The sequence below is a fragment of the Polyergus mexicanus genome, unplaced genomic scaffold (assembly GCF_030449975.1).
Source record: "Polyergus mexicanus isolate NDT 795.1 unplaced genomic scaffold, iyPolMexi1.0 SCAF_12, whole genome shotgun sequence".
Classification (NCBI taxonomy): Eukaryota; Metazoa; Arthropoda; class Insecta; order Hymenoptera; family Formicidae; genus Polyergus; species Polyergus mexicanus.
The window spans coordinates 1,655,359-1,677,845 of NW_027223332.1; the positions used below are offsets into that span (position 1 = coordinate 1,655,359).

The 22,487-nt window shown below is 36.6% G+C and overlaps 2 protein-coding genes across 2 annotated transcripts in view; both read left to right on the top strand.

Moving 5' to 3' along the window:
- The window catches only part of Sfl (N-deacetylase and N-sulfotransferase sfl), a 384,325-nt gene that overhangs the window by 47,285 nt on the left and 314,553 nt on the right, over window positions 1-22,487 (top strand). The gene's annotated exons all lie outside the window — the stretch shown is intronic.
- Window positions 1-22,487, top strand: part of Nudc (nuclear distribution C, dynein complex regulator) — a 76,304-nt gene that overhangs the window by 46,104 nt on the left and 7,713 nt on the right. The gene's annotated exons all lie outside the window — the stretch shown is intronic.

Sequence of the window (22,487 nt, forward strand, 5' to 3'; positions counted from 1 at the left end):
TTACATTATTTATATATAAGACTCTGGATAAATAAATCATAAATTTTACAGATAAGATAGAAAAATAATTTTAAGAAATGTTGCATTCTTTGCAAGATGCATTCTTGAATTTTTGCACGGTCCCGCGCTGATGCACGCACATTAGAAAGATCTATAACTAACGCACACGCCTCAATGATCTTTCGTACTTACGAAATATCAGTAATGCCGGCGGTAATACGAGAAGAAAGAGAAAGAACCAACAGGCTTTATTAGAAGGCCGTCCTCCCTCATTAATTGCTGCTACTCGCGAGCACGCGTTACGCTTTATATACGAATACGAATTATGCAAGTTTCTCCGCGATTTGCATTCGACGCTTTATGCGTAATAACGGTCTAATCCGTGTCATATGCGTGGACAATTGCCCGCATGGTGTAACGTCAATTTTTACGAAATCTCGATGTGGTAAATAACGTGGAAGCTTGACGCACAATGGACAGCGAGTAATGCGTCGAATTTGAGTAGCAAAATTTTATAGAGATGAAAAAAATTTCGATAAATAAATATTATTGGTATTTTGCATACTATACGCGCAACGTGTAATTGGTAAAGGGTAGAAAAACCTGAGAAATGCCTATCGCGACTTTCTTCTTCTGCCTTTTGCTCCTCGGTCTTGCGAGATCTATTATCCGCCATATGCAATTAAATTTGACATATCTGAGAACCAGCCGTTTACGCCGATCGATTAATCGATCGCTATTGACATTCCAGTCGTGTTCGCCTATTGGCGTACATTTCGAAAAATGAACATTTCTTCTCGTCGATCATTTTCTATTACACTATGCTTTCATTCAAAAAACATTTAAAAAAAAGGGATATAAATGTTTCTTCGACGTTTTATTGAAACGTCACCGTACTTTTTTTTTTTTTTTTAATGACATTGCTTATCTTGGGCATATCTTCAATTAGCATTTGACAGTATAATCGCGGAAGAGAATGGTATCAATTGAAAGAAAGGTATTAAAAGGATTATTATATTCTTGAAGTGTATTCAATTGAAGATGCGTTTCATCCCTCAGAGTACAAAGTGCTTCGTTGCAATGCTTCTAATCGATCTCAAGGTTCTTGGGACACGAAGAAGTGAAATAAAAGAGGCTGCAACAGACATTAAAAGTTGTCGAGTACGACGTGACTGGATAATCTAACCATGGCATCTCGCCAAATAAACGACTTTCAGCCGTGGCCGGCCAGTAGAATCGTAACTTTTTATTATGCCACGGATTTGTACACGTGTCAACGAAATAGCTCAGGGAGACAAAAAGGCGAAATTTAATTTTGATCGATCCGCGTACGAGAAAATATACAATGCAAATGCATGGCAATGTATAAATTCATATCAATTGCCAAATTAATATAAATCTCATACATTCGATAATATATTTTTGCTGCCAATCAAAAAGATATTCATTGTTTGACAATTAGCTAAGTTTAATACAGATTGACGCGATTTTTTGAAATATCTTTGAATGTTTGAAATAATGCGAAAAATGTTATTAATATTATAATCCTTGGGGCGGGAACATCATGACAAGATTCAACTATTGTATATTAGAATTCCAGACATTTATAATTGAATCGAATAAAGATAATTGTGTTATCTGTAATAATTAAGATATGAATTATATCATGGACTTTTACATCTTTAAAAAAAAAAAATCGTGCTTTACTTTATTATTATATATTACTTATAAGTACATCGCGGAAACTGGCAATATTATTTTAAAAATAAGTAACGAAATCTAATTATAAATAAATATTGAAAGTTATTATTTTCAAGAGAAAATGTTTATACTTTACAATTATATTAATCAGATATAATCGAATATAGTAAGATATATTTTGTAATAGTAAAATAAAAAGTACGGTTTGGAAGGAGCAGAAATCTATGACATAATTTATATTTTAATTATGTCTCTGATGACGAAGAAATGAATGTTTGGCGTGTATATTGCTGTCTGTTTATAAATATCTGCATCACATTTTATGTTGTTATTGCAACACTATCGGATTTGGAAATGGACCGCCGTACATACGAAAAGTTATCTGAAGACGGTCTTCGTATGATCGCGGCTGTGCCGCTATCGAGAAAACATCGAAGTAACATTAAACTGTGTCCGGGACACGCCATTAACTGAATCTCAAAAGCCTTGTACGTGCGTGGAAAGAGTCATGTAAGTATGTGTGAACGGCGAGGGAATATGAGATCCTTCACACCCACGCTCTATTTTATCTGTTATTTATCGAACAGTATCTCTGGCGCCTATTACGCTATTTCTTTCCTTCTGAAAAGTACCGTAAATATTCTCTACACGTGACTTGCTACTCTTACGAAATGACATCAATTTTAATGGAGTTTATCTATCGCGTGAAATATTTAATAATAACAATTTATTTCGTTACAATCTTTATTGCATTTGTATGGACATGACTGGAATCTAAACGAAAATATAAAATAGAAATTTAACCATATGTTAATTACCTTTTTTGTCATATAGTTGAAGAATGAAATGCGTTGAAAATTATTATTTGAAACATTCAACACATCGGTATTCATGAAGATGTTATCCTTGGTCATTTTAATGCACCTTATAACGAAATAAATGAATGATAACATATATGCATATTTTTAACTAACTTGGTATACACGAGTGTAGATTATAGAATAATATTCTTCGATCATACGATATGCTATGTTAGTATTCTAAAGCATACAAGCATATGATTCAAGTTGAAGAATGAGGCATACAAAGTGACCAATATCAAAGGAAACAGCTCAGAAAGGAGCATTGTGGGAGAGACAGTATCTGGGTCATTGCGGTAACAAAGAAACAGAGGAGGCTTTTCATTGCTGTAGCAGCAATTAAATCGACAAAAACGCTAAAATTTTGCCCGCACACATTGCAACCCTGTCGCATTTTGCTCGTAATCGTATGACAAACCGATAATTTTGTGTAATTCGCGTGCGCGCGGACAGATCGTGATGCATTTATGCCTTTGTGTGTCCGATAATGCCGAACCGTATTAATTTTAAAGCCATTAGACATTTCGGAGAAAGTATTCTTTTATATAGATGCACTATAAAAAAAATAACGAAAGATCGTAGAAAAAAAAAACCTGACATAAATTATATAAATATTATAATAAGTAAAATTCGTAAATTCTTTTCATGATTGACTTTATTATTCCTAGAATTTTACAGATGAATATATAAAAGAGAAAGAATATATCTCTTTTTGTATAAACATGTGTTTTTCTGGACTTAAATTTTATGTTTGCGAGATAATGTAAAAATATGATAAAAGGAAAATTAGAAATATTATGTATAATTATAAATCGCAGTTTATGGAATTCAATCTTGATTTATCAGATCGCTGAATAATCGTGTTTTACGCTAATTGCCTCGTGAGTTTATGTACAAATGAAAGGTATGTAAATAGTCCATTTAAGGTTTTATTGCAATACGATAATTGGTATCGCTTTTCTTTATTTTACTTCCTCACAATTGGATAGCAATTCGCTTCTTTTTGCGATAAATCGTGGCAATAACGAATAAATCGATTTAACGAACCGTATAAGTATCACGCTGTAATTTTTTCCATTTGTGGTTAATCTTATTAGTTCGAAATTATTAGTACACAGATAATAGACAGTGCTGTAGCTTTCAGAGTCTCGCACTCTGAGTTGTCTAACGGCTCTGAAAAGGAAGGATATTAGTTAATACCAAGGCTAACTTCCATCATAATATTTAATTGAAATTCTTATATATGTCGGCTTATTTTATCTTTTATCATATTTTTACATTATCTCGCAAACATAAAATTTAAGTCTAAACACATATTTATTCAAAAAGAGATATATTCTCTCTCTCTGTCATATATTTTCTTTATATTTCTTTCATATGTTCATCTGTAAAATTCTGCGAATAATAATGTCAGTCATAAAAAGAATTTACGAATTTTACTTATTATAATATTTATACGATTTATGTCAGGTTTCTTTTTCTTTACGGTTTTTAATTATTTTTTAATAGTGCATCTAAAAAATACAATCCATATAAAGGAATACTTTCTCCGAAGTGTCTTTTTAAAATTGGTATGGTTCGGCATTTTACCGGACGCACAAAGGAAATTCCATTTTAATTTAATTTTGAAAAAATAAAACTGAATATCCAGTCCTTCTCGACACACCAATATCCTGCGGCGGATTGGAATAGTGGAGCGGTGTTATGGCAGTTACCGGAGCCAACGAAGCGTGCACGCGACTTTTCCACAGTCACTTTCATAACATAAGCCGCTTCCGAAAGTGAATCAACGTATCCGACGTTGAAAGAAGGTTGCGCATACCTAATGCAATCTTGTTTATCACGCAGTATAGTTGAGGAATTTCTTTGTGCATATTTTTCGATATGCGGTTACATATATATACTGAAGTTTTTAAAGACGATAATATATATTTCCATTATGAATACTATTAACGATATATGCCAGTGAAGGTAATAAAATTATGCGTTTGTAACGGCCACGCTAATATCGAAGCTTTATGCTAACGGCATAAGCGTTCTCTTATCGATCGTTATAATTCAATAATGCAATCACTCATAGCCAGTTCAATTACAACATCTTATTATGGCTTTGGTTTGTTATTCTGAGATTTTTTATTTTGCTAAAATTTATATAAATACAAACAGTAATGAATCACACGATTTTATATATTGAATGTAAATTGATTTAATATATTTTAAGACGGTTATTGAAATTGATACAATTTATTTGTTAACGAGAATATATATACTGCACAAATGTTCAAAAATTATTGTTTTTAATATTATATTAAGGAATAATAAAATAAAATTAATATTGTTGAGCGACCAATATCAGCTGTGATTGCCGCCAAACTAGTTGCGCTTTTCAATCCGTAATAAATTATATTACCAAATATAAAATAGATTGAATTATAATGAAAAATTATTTAATGATTTAACTTTCACATACTCATTAGCACGCTGCTACAAGGATAATGCTAAAACATGTTTCGACGATGCGTCATGGTTAATGAAATAAATCAGAAACTAAATTTTACTTGTGCGCTTTATCCTAACTTATTTCTTCGAGAAATCTATTTATTTCATTAGAAAGTCTATAATATTTTACATTAGAGTTGAAAATTTCATTTTATCATGATTTTATGTCTTGCGCACGATATTTATTATTATAGTGCTGCACGATACTGTTATTTGGATGCAGATAATTGCTTTACGTGTTCAATGTTATGATACTTGGTAATGGGTTTTACATAATCAAGAATTTCGATCTCTTGTATTATCACGAGATGAGAAATAATTCGCAGAGATAATATAATTGCCAAAATCGTTGGCAACTTGTGATTTCTTGAAATGTTAAAGCAAAGCATTTATCATTTATATTTATTTTACAGATAAATATCAGTTTGTAACAATCTATATAACACATTTCTATATATGTATAAAATAATTTTACTCAGAAAAATTTACCATTGTGTTAATGGTAAACATATAATAAACATTACATCAATTTAGAATAGATATTTCTGTAATATGTATATATATAATTTAATTCTTTTTCGTGATTTCTTATGTAAATTTTACTGTTATTTTGTGTAAAATTATGTTGAAAAGATATATATAAATTATGTTATATGAAATTACAATATTGACAAAGCAAATTTAGGCTTAGTTATAATAAAATTACGATAATTGTGACCACAATGATCCTAATACTTCGTAATGATTGCCGAAGAATATATATATATATATAATCATTGAAATAGTATAACTTTCCATGGTGAATCCCGACAATGTCAATCAACGCTCAACGATGTTACGTGATTCGCATTGTTCTCAAGTGTCACGGACACTCGTTGCGCAACGGCGTTTTGATGAGTGATTGACCCACAAGCACGTTCACTATAGTTTTTATAAACGTATCAAAATAAGAGACACGTTATATTCAAGCGCATTAGCCGCGATTGAAATGCCTGTATATAATAATTGCAACATTTTCCAAATTATTGCGTGAGGCATGTAAACAACTTTCGATTCGATTTAAATGTATTCCGATATCGCCGCAATCTATTCAAAGAGAACAAAAGATTATATTGTATTATATAATAATTATTTATTAACTTGATATATCTATTTTATTCGACAAAAATGCAATTAGAATTGCTCCCGAATTAGTATTAATTAGAATAAACTAGCGGCATATTTTTATTCGGATATTTATGGTTTGAGAGTTATCAAAAAAAAAAAAAAAATTAAATTTTATCAATTATATTTTTAAGAGAGAAATGTAAAATATTTCCTTTAATTTTTATATATTTTATATCCAGCAAAACACGATATTAGATTTTTACGCTTTTATAGTTTTCGCGCTTCACTAAATTCTCAACATATTTAAATATCTGTTATAGTTTGTATCGAGTCCGTTAAATCTTGCATAATAATAGGCATATAACGAGCGTAATACTCACCAACATTTCTATCAAGAATGATTCGACGTATCTCAAAGATCGTGTGGGATAAGATGCACCGATCGCACCCTCCTCCCAATTACTCCGTCGTGCGAGGAAACGATCTATTCAATACGGCATCGATTTCGGTCGTCATTCGATTTCACTTTCCTCCCTCGCGGCAAACTACGAAACGCTCGAGTTATGAGGAGACGAAAGCGAACTAATGTGCAACTTCAGCTAGAACTCGATGTTGTTACATAATTTTATCCGAGACATAACGCGGGTACTCGGGGCGCGCTCAATCACGCGGAGACATGCGGGTTTCGCCCGTATTTCGAAGACTGATCATCGCAGTGGCGATGCCAGGTTATTCAAAGATCGAAAACCGTCGAGTGTCGCCTCCCGCGAGGGATCGAGTGATCCGAGGAAGGCACGTCTTGTTGCGAACGTCGCGGGGAAAGGCGGGAAGCAGAACTATCACGGAGAGGGGATCCAGGGCCCACCCGCAATCTTCATGGAAGGGGCGAAAGAATCCAAACCCCCCGAGTTCGCTGCTAGCAGGAGAGAGCTTGGAGAGAGGGCCCAAATTGGTCCACGTGAAAGACAAAGCGAAACGAAAAAACAAGAGAGAAAGAGAGAGACATAGATCGAAAAGAAGTAAGATAACGCGAGACGCGAATCCATGGTGAATCGCTCGCATTGTTGCTCGCATGTCAGCGCGCGCGATAGTTATGGGCTTCAGGCAACCTTGTCCCAATACCGTGGCTCGTTCGCGCTCATTCAACGCGTGCCATCATCGTCGCGAGGCGATAGGCGACATGGCGAGCGAGCGCAACATCGAACGCATATCCGATAAAATACGAGCATCGATAAGGCGACGTCCGGCCGCCTCGTACGGAGTAAGACCCGGGCGCGACGCATCCTCCTCGACGGAATCGAGGAAGAAATCTTTTTTCCGCGCTGCTGTTGCGCGCTTCGCTTTCGCGAACCGGAGGATGCGTCGCGCCGGGTATGCTATGTGGGTCATGGATGCAACCGAAGAAGACGATGCTGCATTTTGGTCAGGTTTCCCCTCCCCTCCTCCCACCCTTCCTTTCCGCGCGCACGCACGCACGCACGCACGCACGCTCCTCCCCTCTTTCACCATTGCTGTTAAGCAGGACCTTAATTTACATCGCTCTCGGAAAACTGGCGCGCACTTAATGAGAACGGTCGATATATGATGCTGAAATTATATCGCCTTGAAATGCGTTCGATAACGCGGAGTTGAAGCTAACCGAGTTGTGCTCGACGGATTCGAGAGACGGGAGACAATTTATGAAAGAGATTAAAACACAATACGCGATTGAGAAATCGCGTACACAATACGAATCGAAAAGTCGAACTTTTTTCCCCCATTGACGCTTTATTCGGCCGTGCCTTTCTCATTTTTCTTCGACGTTCTTCTTCATCTCTCGATTAAGAAACGCTCTAATGCACAAGTCTAGACCACTATTCTTTACATAACAGACGCTTACTTTATAGAAGTGACAGAAGTAGGTACTGCGGTTCCATGGCAGAATTGCCTGTGAAAAGCAGAAAGAAGAAGAAGAAAGAGAGAGAGAGAGAGGGAAGGGAGGGAGTATTATAATAATTTGATTGGTATTATTGGTATTTGAAATAGTTTTTAAAATTCTAACAATTAATATTTTATTGTATACCGTATTATATATAAAAGATAATCTTATTAACCGTACGATAGTTGGAAAATCATTGAGAAGAATGGAAAAATAATACAATTGAATGACTGTTGTGTATTCTGCTATATCTTTATATGTATCATAATGAAAGATGTAGGCTATGTTTAAATGTTTTTTAATGGGAAGAAAAAAAAGTTTACACCGGATGCGGAGAATTGTAAATGAGAGGCCGTTTACGAGGTAGTACTGCTAATTAGTTTTAATCATTACGTTATCTCGATACCTCGAAAATCTCGTGTTTTCTTCTCTGTCTTTATTATTCGCACTGTAATTACTTTACTATATGATTATCATGTAAATACGATGGCTCGCATATAACATCATGCACGTGATCCGGGCAATCGAACAGAGTGTGTTCATCGATAAGTCGATATCTTGTGAGCAAATGCATGATTCCACGTCCGGTACATCCGGTCGTGATGAATCGTGATTATTGCGCGATTATTATCGTCCGATAAATGCTTCTCTCTCTCTCTCTCTCTCTCTCTCTCTCTCTCTCTCTCTCTCTCTCTCTTTTTCATATACACAAACTTTAGCGGGTCAGGCATGTAGGTCAAGGAGCTGCTTTGACGGCCTAGACAAGTCGAGGATACCGCTGCCCTTTTGACACGACGGTAGTCACGTGACATTACATCGATTGTGAATTCGGTTTTGATCGGGTACAGGAGACAAAGGGGCACTTTGAGACACCGGCGTTTCTCAAGTTTCCAGCGTTATTTAATACGCTTGATTTATCGCGACAAGCGATTATGCGTGCAGGCGCGCACTATTCTCTCCGCTGACAATCTCCACGTGCATTTATCGCTCCAACATTCTCTATTCGCTTGTGTCTCTAGACCTGGCTAGTTATAGTATAGGCGAATTCGACGCGAATGCGAATGAACATGCGCGTGACGTATTATCGCAATTAATTGAACGGCAGAGCGGACAATCTTCAATCGGTTAACCGCAAACAAAAGCAAAATCCGCAAATCTACGTGGAGACAATTAAGTAGAATGGCCATTGCGTAATGATATTATCGAGATAAGTTAATGCAACGCTGCTAGTTTCTTTGGCAAATGATAAATGTATCGGAAATCATTGCTTTACATGTCCTGGAATATATTATATTAATATATAAATATATACATATATATAAATGTAATATTATATTAAAAATATATTATTATAATCTAATATTATATTAAAAATATATATCATATTAAAAAAAATTATATCCATAAATCGAAAATTCAAAAAAAAAAAAAAAAAAGCCAGAATTGTCTCCTTCAATTAATGTTCACAGGATTAATATTGCGTCGAAATATCTTTTAAGGATCTAGACTATTTGGTGTGCGTAGCTCTAATATCACACCATCTTTTATATTGTATATATGTCGTAACATGCAAGAGTTAGCAAATTTCGTTAATGTCTTACCTACTATCGTACGTTCGCTGTCGTCATTGATCAGTCGTTGGTTATGAGTCAAGAGTTTCTGGAAATTTTTTAAACCTGACATTGCATCGATTCTTTACGCTGTAATTTCGACAAAGAGAATGGACGGAGATTATCTTCCAGAGATTTTTTTTTTTTTATACAAATGCTATTTACTTTATTTGGGTCAATGTCGACAAGAGCTATTTTAATGTGGTTTTCGATAGGAGTCGCGTGAACCCTTTTGTTGAGAAGAATGAAAATCATATCTCAATGATAATTGCTTCTCTTATTACATTTTGAGTGAATATTTGAATGTGCGAGAGTAGAAATATCTTATTTTTCTGACATTTATTATGCCAATAATGGGATAAAGTAAATTATTATTTCCACTAATTAAATTATTTTCTTATATTCGAAATAAATTATGAAAAAAAATGTGGACACTCTAGAGTCTATAAACATAATTGTTACATCAAGATATTGATCTGTTCTATTATGATCTTAACCGGTACTTAAAGTCAGATGCAATTAATGTCGAGAGTAACAGTAGCAGCTCTTCACTTTTTTTTACTTTCGTCTACAATTATCTTACACCATCTATGCAAAGCTTTACGATAAAAGATGTTGGAGAAATACGAATGGTTAAAATATATATATATAAGAATCAAGTTAAATTAAAAAACCATGAAATTTGCAAAACTATAAATAAAATTATAAATGGAAGCATTAATTAAACGCTCCATGAGATTTATAATTAATTAACATTATATTAGTTATTTTTTTATTTTGCAAATAAATCTATGGCTCGTATTGATGAAAAATTCGAGAAGAAAAGTAGAGAAAAACTTATACGAGTCATGTATTGATTACTATATATACGATAATAAATTGAGATTGCACTCAATTACGATTCATCTTTTATTAATCAGGTGGCTTCAATAAATCGCGCTGAATGAACGTATCGTTGCTTCAGGCTGGCGAATCGTGCGCAATTTAAACGCACCGATCGATCGTCCCTACGTTTTTTCTTAATCGGCGAACCGCGAAAATATCGAGAGAGATGTTTTTGTCCATCCGATCGATTATTCGATGGAGCAAAATCGATTCCGAGCAATCCCATTTGCCAACCATTAAGCCATATCTCGTCTCATATGGCGCGAGATGCGCGTATGTATATGAAAAATTCGCCTGATGACATCAAAATATTGTCGCGCACAATCGTTATACTTACAATTAATATGGATTTATTTATTTATTTAATGCATTATCATTATATCTGCTAATGAGATATCGCAATTCTCTGGCGAACAAAATCTTATACAAAATCTTACATGAATCTACGATTTTAAAAATAGCGCAACAGGAATATTTTAATCTTCTTGAGATATATGTGATAGATTTTCTTCTCTCGAAAATGTAAAACAATTGAGGTAATATATTGGCTTATGGATCTGCTAAATTTTAATATTTTTTAGAATGGTATAAAAAATGTATTGTAAAAAATGGCGTAAAAAAAAAATGAAGATTTATAACACCAGAAAAATCGCACATAGCGCAATATGTCGAAGGTCGGGGACTCACGCGAGCGTTCGGCGCATACTGTCAAGTGCAAGGTTTTCGATATAGCACGAAGGCAATCAGGAGGCAGAGCGTTTTGTTGGACATCAGCGGAGATTGGTAGTACCCCAGGGAGTCTGATTTCATTTCTCTCTCTCTCTCTCTCTCTCTCTTTTTTTTCTCCGACTCCATGCCTGTCGCTAATTATTTTGCACGAAATCATCTGGAAACGATAAAACTCTCCCCATCCCACGGCGCTCCCTCTCGTTGTTTCGTAATATTTCGCAATATCAATTACGCGGTACCTGTCAAGTCATACACGCGCATGGTGCGTCGACGGCGGCGTCGCGTATCGTGTTTCGCGTCGTGGCATTATTCCTTAAGGTGTTCTAAAGTATTTAACATCGGGTAATTTAATAAAGTTATGCCGACGCGAGAGATCGCTCTTCGATTGCCGAGTCGTTCCCGAGGCGGTATTAAAAATGCCGCCCTTTGCGAAATTATATGAAATTACAGCGCGGGTGAACGGCCCCGGTTTCATCTTTAACCCATTGCTCACGGGTTAAAAGAAAATTCTTTACTCTCTGTATAATGCAAGAATTTTCACAGCCTGCAATGCGTGTTATCGTCCTTTTCTAATAATCATTCTTGACACCGGCTATAGTTTGGGGTTGGTTCGCGAGAACAGTATATAAAAATGTACAATCGAATATTCTTTATAATGCTTTGGCATATTACGCAATCGAATTATTAAATATTGTAATCGAATATTCTTGCGCGATTATTTATAGCGACATTTTTGATCGCTTACAAGCATTCCTCGTATCATATATTTTTCGCCGAGTAGAGACTTGGTTGTATCGATGGATATTGTAAGCGAGCTCGTAAAAAGAATGAAAGGAACATTCGATTGCAAGTCTGTCGTGATATAAGTAGGAAATGCGGGAGAGAGAAATTAAAATAATCGCGCGGCGCGATCGGTAAATTAAATAAGATATATTTTTAGAATCGACGCGAGAATCTCATAGGGATCCGCCAGGAGCTGCGCATCGCGGAGTCGTAAAAATTCGCGACTGTCGACTGGCTATCAGGGCGCCGAAAATCTAAATTAATCGGTTTTGCAAATTTTGCCGCCACTTGATCTTTAAGAAATCGCGAGGTGGTACAATTTCAGCGATTGGCGTCGAACCGAGTCTCAATGTATATAAGAGAGCCGCGTTTAGACATACGTAAATTTGTTCCATGCAAGTTACCTGCTTCTCGACACCTTGTTTTGTCTCGATGAATTACGTTACGTTCTGCCTTGGATGCTGCGGTGCCGATCGGTTTGTTATTTAAACACGCTTTTGCGTCTCGCGCTGCATAAAATCACGTGTATGTGTGTGTCGCCATGTTTCGTATATTAATTAAAAATTTATTTGTCGGAGTACGAACCTGCGCGAATTTGTGCGTGCGCAATAATTTCGTAGATTAATAATTGAACGCGTACTTATACTATTTACGTGCATAAAATAATTAAATAAATTATTATTTATTATTTATATCTCACAACTCTTTCTCTTAAAATTGAGACTTCCGAAGAACTTGTTCCTTCGCGAGATATCGCGCCTTTATGTTAAACGAAGCCGCTGAACGATGAGACAGCTTTATGCGAGAAGAGAGTTAATGTGACTTCTCGCGAGATACGGTAAAAATCTATCTGCATTTAGATGCATCTTTAGATCATCCGGCTAAGATGTGGCGATCGGTATTTAGGCCTCGCGTTACGCAATATACGCGACCATCACGGACGATGGATAAGAAACTATCTCGGGAACCGCGGGGAGGATGGTAGTGGATCGTCTCTGGCTGACATTGAACTCACATTTTCCGTATGCGCCTCGCGTTCAGCCGAACATACGACGGAAGCCTGTCTCTCTTCTCTTTTTTTTTTCTCCTTCTCGTTTTCTCCGTCTCGCTTGCACGTATATATTTCGTTCAATTCAGTCACGTATGAACGTTCGTTCGAACGCGTTTGACACACGACTATCCGTACCTATCTACGTGCTCGGGAACGCGTAGAGCCGGGCATCCACCAATTGCGAAATGCAGGAATTTAAAGAAGCATTCTTCGTAAGGTCGGCAACGACGCCCGGGGTCATCGTGGTAATTGCAACGCGCAATTAAAGCACGTGCCCGGCCATGTAAAGTGCGGCGCGTGTACCTTATTCATTGTGAGAAGAAATGTGCGTATATTAATATTTCCAAAATCTAATCCAGTAGAGAATAGAAATAAATTCATTGCCTCAAAATATGAAAAATTTATATAAAGATTTATATATCCTACTTTTTTCTAAATTATGATTTTTTTACCATTATGTGTATATAATTTTTTTCGTCGATTTAAAAATTATCCCGTCTTTATAAAAGAGAGAGAGAGAGAGAGAAAAAATCTCTTTGAATACATGACCTCGGTACTAGACGTGAAACATCTCTTCTTACGAAACAAGATTTCATTTTCGTAATATCTCAATCGCAAATAAAAAACATATTATCTCAGAGATTCCCTCCATAAAATCATCGCGCTTCTTCAGGGTCATCGCGGTAATTGTTTGCAGCAATTAAAACATGCGCGGGAATCGAGATGGTGCGTTCCATGTTCTCAAGAATTCTCATAAGAAATTTGTACGATACAATTCAAAAGCAACGTAACACATGAACAAGAAGGACTGACACGGCCAAAGACGACGGAAAAACACAGTTGTTTCGATTCGCGATTCGCAATATATGAAGTAACGAATAAGTACTATTGCATGATCAATTATAGTTTTAAGAACGAAGAAACGCCCCGCCGAACTATCCGTATTTATACAATATATATTGGGTAACGTAAAAACGTGTAATTTCGAAATCTAGGGCGGTAATCGCTGCGGAATTAAAGTGTGCACTTCGGACATCGCGTTCAATGGCACTAGTCTGTAGGAAAAGTATTTTAACCATGACATATAGAATAATTGTAATAGAAATGAGATTATTTGATACAAACAAGTGTCGGTTTAATAAGGTGGAAAATTTCCTCGTGTCGTACATCACTGGGAGGAAAAAAAAAAAACTGAAACTTCAGACAAAGTGTCTGTAGCTTTTTTGCTACAGACTGAACACACTGATTGAATTTTCAGACATACTCTTTTGAACTTTTGGAAAACCGGCTTTGATGATTAAGATAAATTGTCTGAAATTTTTAGCAATTTTTTTACGGTGATGCTTTGTTTAATTTATCGTAATTATGCATATATATATATATATGTTCATACACTTGCTACATTTAAGTTTAAACTCTAATTTCGAGTGATATTATTGCAGCCTGTAAAATAAATGAGCTTCTGATTTCTTTCATAAGATAGAGAATGCCGCGAAAAGATTTTGCGGGGGTTTCAATTATTTCATTGCTCACCCTCGATCTCTCACTCTTCTGATACGTTTGTCAGTTATGAAAGGCAGAAGTTGCAATGCCTGCGCGCAACGCCGGACGGGGGGGGGGGGTGGTCATCATGGCAATTACTATGCAGTTAGAGAATGTGTGGCTGACGATCGACGATGTTGCGCACTTTGCAAGAACCGGTAATTTTGCAACATTGTTGCCCGATTCGCGGGAAAAATATAATAAAGTTCTCTTCCTTCCTTCCTCCCCCCCCTCCCTCTCTCCCTCCCTCCCTCCGTTGCATAACAGACGAGCGTATAATTGTGCCGAAAAACGGCCGTGCGTGCGTCCGCCACCGATCCGCAATTTCTCTTTATATTTCGAGCAACAGAATTGTCGTGTTACGAAAGATTCTCGCACTACTTAGCGAATTCATATTCTCGTTTCTCTCGCGGTAACAACGTCGTTAACCAAATAATAGTCCCTCATTAGCGCGTGTCTGACCTTGGAAATTCTTAAATGTGGTAAAACGTGAAGTGCCGGATTATGGAATGCAATTGACAATTAACGAGATATATCCAATCATTACATTTTTTTTTTTTTTTTTTTTTTTTTTTTTAATAAATATAATTTTTCCTTCGCAGTTGAAGGCTTTATCGATGGAGAGATCACGCAATAAATTTGATAAAGAATCACCGAAATCAAAGGAGATAATCTATCTCGAGATTACATTGCAGCAGTTGCGAATCGCGCTTATATTCTTGCCAAGCAAGTTAGTCAAGATTTAATTAAGTGAGAGTCTGTTATCGCTAACGATCATAATTGTAATATAAGCAATGTAGTGTAATAATTTACAAATTAGATACAATTATTGTGTGTAGCCCTTCTATAAGTTATCGACTCTTATCTATTATCAGTCAATACTTAATAATTCATGAAATTTATATAAAAATTATATGATGTAAAATCTGCGAAAACGCGTGCTTCTATCTTTAATCTTTATCTGTGAAAAATACAGTCAGTTTTCATAATCTGAAGCAGAATAAAAGTGTTTTTAACGAAATAATCACAAATTAAAGTCAATTTGTTTGTGGAAAGATCTTTCTGCGAAAATAAAGAAATAAGATAGAAGTAGATTATGTATCGTCGATTCAAAAATTATGGAGCGAAATAATTTATCTCATCTAATTATACATCATTATTATACATAAGCAACAATACCGATTGATCGACTCGCGCGGAAGAAGAAAAAGGAACCCGGGATTTTCAGCGGCGGATTATTGCACTTGGCGCGTGTACAGCCTTGTAACATATACGCAAATAACCTAATAAATCTCGGTATAGGCTGTTCATCCTTCGGAGTCCTTGACACCGACGTCGTGTCACCGACTGCATCTCGCGTCGCTTGTGGAGGAAAAGGAGAGCCGGTCGGCCGCTCGTCGCAGAAGCGACCCGGATCAACCTCACGTTGTTTCCCAATAAGCGTGGTTTTCTTCGTAGCTTTATTCACCACCGTCTACGTCGCTCCTTTCAGCGACGTGTAGCGTAATCTCCCTACAAAGACGTTAACGATCATTTGAAGTTATCGACCGCTAGAGGTTCCGCTCGACTACCTCGAGATGAGCGTGTGTGAAAGATGTTCTTTCTCAATAAAAGGCTAGAGTTTCTGGTTTGAACGGTGGCTCTCGCTGCTCCTTTGACGTTCCTGAATTTTTCACGAGTGACGAGAGCGATGTTAAATCGTACCGATGTGCAAGAATCTCGTTGTGATGATACACTTTAGCGGGCATCGCGCAAATGATATACGCAAACTATAACGCGTATTTGACACAGCGGTATAATTTTCCCGCCAATTTGAATGGCACGAACAAAGAAATTGTAACGATTAATGTTGAGTAACGTTCGACTGATGCGTGAAAGGTGTTTGACCCAGATCAATAATCGTGATTCGAGAGATTTTCAACTAACGACTTATAGTTGCGCTAACGTTTCTGCTCCTTAGAAGTATCGGCTATTCTCCGATGCAGCAATCGATGAAATTAATTTGTTCGCTGATCGCGGTATCTATGAAATTGATTATAAAAATTCTTTAACGAGGCTACATGTCGATTACGAGAAAGAGAGCTGTATACAGTCATTTTTTATTAACATAATTCAAGAAATTAATTATAATCAATGATAATTACCGAGTAATAATAATCGATTTATTTGAATGGACTTTATTTCCCAATCCGAGTGTACCCCGACAACCGGCAATTAATTCTCTCGTTACTGCAGGTTTTAATCGTAGGGGACAAGGAGAGGTTGTTACCGAGTGACAGTTTGCTAGTAATTAGTGGTATCTACTCGTCATATCGATGATACATGACAAGCATGAAAATTAAAAAGAAAAAGAGAATGATGATGATGATGGTAACGTTTGCGTTGTCAGTAGCTTTGATAGTGAAAAATTCGAGTAATCTGCCGATACATCCGCCTGCCGGGCATACAATAATCGCAGAAGACAAATAAATAGCTATGTAAGCAATAATGGGCCACTTGAAGGAGAATCATTATCGACATGATACTGCTTTTAAATAACGATGCGAATATGTATTTGCAAGCTACTATTATTCATCGTATTGATGGTTGCGCAAGACAAATGTCATTGTTCCCAAGTTAAAAGTATTTGTGCGTCTCAAACAATTTATGAGCGAATCATTTCTCCATCATGTGGTTGCACTTCGGGCGTATAATTCAACGAATTACGATGCATCGCGATTGTTCCCGATTGTGTGCGAGGGAATTATTAGTTATGCATTTAATTTCCGAACGGCCAATCGGCGATATTTTACATTATCGTTCAAATAGGGATATAATGATGTACTTAAATGTAATCGAACGCCAGTAACGATCTCGTTTGCTTACGTATATTTTTTTGTGCAATCATGTCAAGGAGATATTTACAAAATAGTAGTGCACGAGCGCTGGCATTTAGCGCTTTTGAGGAACGAGTTTCGAGGAATGGGCTACATCTGCGTTTTATTAAAATCGTGATAATTTAAAGTACTACTTCGCGAACGATCAATACGAAGTTTACTAATTAAAATTACCAAACGATATTTAAGGCATATTTAATAAAATATGTACATTTCATTTCGTTGTATTTTAATTGTGACGGTGATTTTTAGGACACGTTTTTTTATTTGAGGCTTAAAAGATAAATTATAAAATGCAATGAAGCATGATATGGAACACGTATTGTTCGATTATATTGGCATTATTTATTTATTTATTTATTTATAATTGAATATTGAACGGCGGTGAAATGCGCAACTTAAATTTTTTGTCAATACATTTTTCAAGGCTATAGATAATGATATTTTCGGTCTTATCGAGTTGCAAAAATAAGAAAGATTCGGTGAACAAAAACCCGTCTCAAACGACCTCGTATGATATACGATGTATGTGTATACAGTATGCAAGAATTTCATCTACTTACATAACGTTTATTGTTGAAGTTTTAATGCACGATCCTGCAGGCAATCCAGTTGTAATAACCGGCTAAATATATTGATAACGCGTAAAAAAAAAAAAGATTAAACCAATTGTTAGATTATTTATACAAGGATAATTTTTATATGAAATTCATATTTTAAATTTGTTTCTCTAGGAATTGAGAAATGGAGAAAATAAAAATAAATAATCTTAATTGATAATGTCATCGTCAAAAATCATCGTCTTCTATATTGTAGAATTTCCAAATGATCTAAAATAAAAAATATTTTGCAAAATCTCCCTCTCTCTGAATATATTGTATAATCGCTGCAGAAATTCTTGCATAAGAATGCTGCTAAAGGATTAAATCTGTGAGAAAAAAATAGTGTAAAGTAATTATCATTAATTTTAACGATTTTACAGATATTACACAATTTATTTAGTAATTTTTATTTTAGACTTAGTCTAGCCGGAACGTATTATGACATATGAGAATTTTTTCTTTATTATATCTGTATATATAGAATTTAATTAACACTGATCTTTAATAGATAAAATAAGCCATTAGGGAAACAGTTATCCCATGCTTCATTAATACATTATTAAAATATATTTAAGCAATATACAAGATCTCTGGAAATAATTGGAAAAATCGATCGGTGTCGATGATAATAATTGACAGATAATTTTTATCATTCATCACCTAGTAAATTTTTTATAATCTTCCCATACTCGGGCTTTCTAATCAGCGGAGCTGATTAAGCACATTTTAACGAAGTTAGACAAAAAGATGCGCTCTTTAATCCATCTAAGAAATTAACGATGAACGCTTGCTTGCTTCGAGAACAATAGTCAACGCCGGTACAATTTACGCAAGCATAGTTAACGGGGTTGCGATCGCACGCGTAGTTTTCGTCTAGTTTATGCCAGACTCTGCACATGGGTGGTCCTCTAATGAGGCACCGGAGAAGGCAATCTTCTCGATTCTTAGCGCAGATAACCCGAAGCAGTTCCCGCGAACTCCGTTCCTATTCACGCTTACCGTTGTATTTCTCTGCGTATCACCATAATGCGTATATTCTCTTTCACCCTTTCATAGCACATCGTCGTATAATAAAGACAAGCGTGCTTTCCAATTATAACCCGCCATATAAAAATTATCAGATTTCTTCATAGATTAAAATCTTATAAAATCATAAATAGTTTAGTGAGTTGATAACTTAGTTATAAAAAGTGCTTTCGCGCAAGTTTGTTAAATCGGATCATTATTTTATTCCTCATTATAAATTGCGTAAATAAATAAAGAAGAGAACTATAATAGTGCAAGATTAACGCTAATTGCTAAATGATCAGAGAGATTATCGCCGATACCCGGAGATTAGATAAAATTCGTCTTCCCTTTTCACCGTAACATCTCGAAACACCCTCCTATCTCCGCTTGGTCCTCTTCAATCTCTCGATTTCACTTTTGGCGGCCGCGGCACACTCTTCCTCTCTGCACGCGCCTCCCTCCCCCCCTTTCTACTTTCGGTCTCTCCTTTTCTCGGCGATTGCGTAAGCGGCGCGTTTGAGCGCAACGATGATATTTGCAGCGCCTGTGAACCGTACGCGTGCCTCTTCGAATGAAAAGGACCATTACACTGCAGCGTGAAATTTGTTAAAACGCGCATTTGCCGCAAATCCGCGAAAGTGGAGCGATCGTTGATTACCGTTTGTCTAACAGCGGTATCCAATTTTTTCTCGGTGCGTTTTAATCGCCGGAAATTATCCGTTTCGCGCCGGTAATTATCGTGTAACGACGAAATTTGTTTTATTTCGTTTCATCCAAAAAATCTCAACCTATTCCGATCAATGCGATTTGACGCGATTTTTAATGCCACGTTGTGCCGTTATTCGTGTGAGCTCCTTTCGCAACATCTATGAGATGTTGGAGGTAGCGACACTTATTCCATCCTGTTGATACTTCTTCATGTACAGTACTTGAAAATCTCTAGAGCAGAGTAACTATAACGAACAAGAGCAAGTTGCGCAAGGCAAATTTCTTGCGTAAATATCGGTAAGAAGTTTGACAGGGAACATCTGCTATCCGAATCGCACGTGATCGTGCTTTAAGGCTTACGTCAATTACAACTAAGCGCGCGTAATCAATACGGTATAAAGTTATCGCGTATCTAAAGCGAATGGCGTACAAATTGCCAATAACCCAGTAATTATCCGCAGATACGTTCACGCAAAATTATACTTGGGATTACAACATTTGTACATTCTCAAACTAGGCTAAGAGCGCGATTTTATTAATGTTCGGATTTTCGAGATAATATTCATAAATATTTATGCGCTTTTACTCACCTTTGTAACTCACCTGTGTTTTCGCAATCGTGTAAAGTACTATCTACTCGATAGCTAATATAACTGATTTGTTGCAACTCAACTTGCTTCTGTTCGAGTTAACATTTGCTCGCGCAGTAAAGAACGACAACATCTGTCGAAAGTTACTCTGTTTCTCCATATTTCGTCAAGGATGAAATCGAAGCCGAAGAGGAGATCGTTAAATGATGACGTATTTTACTTGTAATTGCTTGCGATCTACATAAATGTCGAATTTTTAATTCGAGTTAACATATCGCTTATTAAATACAGTTCGAAAAAATGATTATTACAAATCGTCTGATCCTTTCCGCGAACGCTTTATCGTTAAAGACTTCGCTTAAAACGATATGTTCGACCGTGTGAGTAGACGTCGTAAAATATCCTAATCCACAGATAAACAGTGATCGCCGATCTTTGATCTCGCCACCGAATAGGAAGCATCCGACATGTGATTATCGGGGAGAAAAGGATGTCATTAAACGTAAGATACGTAAGATACGGAATATTATCGTCATCTTTATCGCCGTTTTTTTTCTTTTTTTTTTTTTTTCCCTGGCATAAAGCGTGTTTATGCCACTGACATCGATGCGGTGATGCCGATGGCGAATTAAAGTGAGGGGGGTGGGGGGTGGGGGAATCACGAGGACGCGAAAAGCGCGAGGAGCAGCAGCAGTCAAGGCGATGAGACAGGGGAGGTGGTGAAGAGGCCGCGGGAGTGAGGGACGAACGAGAGGCAAGGTCGTTCTTTGACCCGAAACGTGGTCAGCTCGGCGCCAATTTTTCGGGAGGAACCGGTCTTACACGGCCCCCTGGAATTTTGGCTGGCGAGCGCACCATCGTTGCCGGGCCCGCGGCTGATTTCGCCGAGAAAACATCGCCAGGGCGACATGTTAGCATCATTGTAGCGAAACTGCACGCCAACTGTGCCTCTCTCCCCGCCGACGACGTCACGAGGCCCCGCGCGAACGATTAATATCGGAAGAACCCCACTTCGTATCTGCCGAACCTCGTTAATCAACGATAATCGAGGATCATTGTAGGTGTAGAAAATAAGAAGAAAGGTCAGCGGGCATTCTACGGACCAACGATATTTAATATCGGTCTGATATTTGCGTGTCGCGAGAAAGCGCTAATTAATTAATTATTAATAAATCTTTATAAGTCACGGAATATTCCCAATGTGATTTACGAGATTTTAAATTGTATTAAGCAAAAAAAAAAAATTGAAAATAAGTGCACTGTATATATAAGCGGTATTATATCTCCATCAACGTGACAAATTGTAATGATATATGTTACGTTATTGCATTTATATATATATATATATATATATATATATATATATATATATATATATATAATTGTTATATCATACCAATATATATATTTACAATTTAATTTCAACAAATATTCTTGATAATGCTTTACTTTTTACGATTTCGCCTAAACCACACGTTACATCCGCTTGCTTATTAAGATAAATATATTGACGATTAAAGTAAAATAACACGCGACCTACATTAGCTCGATTCCAGATTGTGGTGTGAAGAAATATTTACCTACGGGGCCTCTCCCTCCTCGTCGGTTTGCTTTACGTCGCGACCTGAATTCTGGCATCTACCGGCTGCAACAATTTTTACCTTAATGCTCCTGACGCACGGTACCAATTTTTGCTTCGGGAAGCGCACATTCATTGTCGTCGCTTATTATCGCGACGACTGGCTTCGATTTAATCTCGGCAACTACCTCGCTCCTTTGTGCAACATCTGTTCATACGTATATAAATTATGCGCCGCATTTTCATGCATATTAACACATATCTCTCGCGCTCTTATCCTCGGCTGTTAATACGGACTGTTGCGAATTGCAGAAAATCCACGTCGTGGAATCCTAATCGTCTCCTCGAACCCTCGACGTGCATTTACGCGACTTGATTTATCTGTGCTTTGCATCTCTCTTCCCTCTCTTTTCACGATCTTCATCTCGTCTCCTCTTTC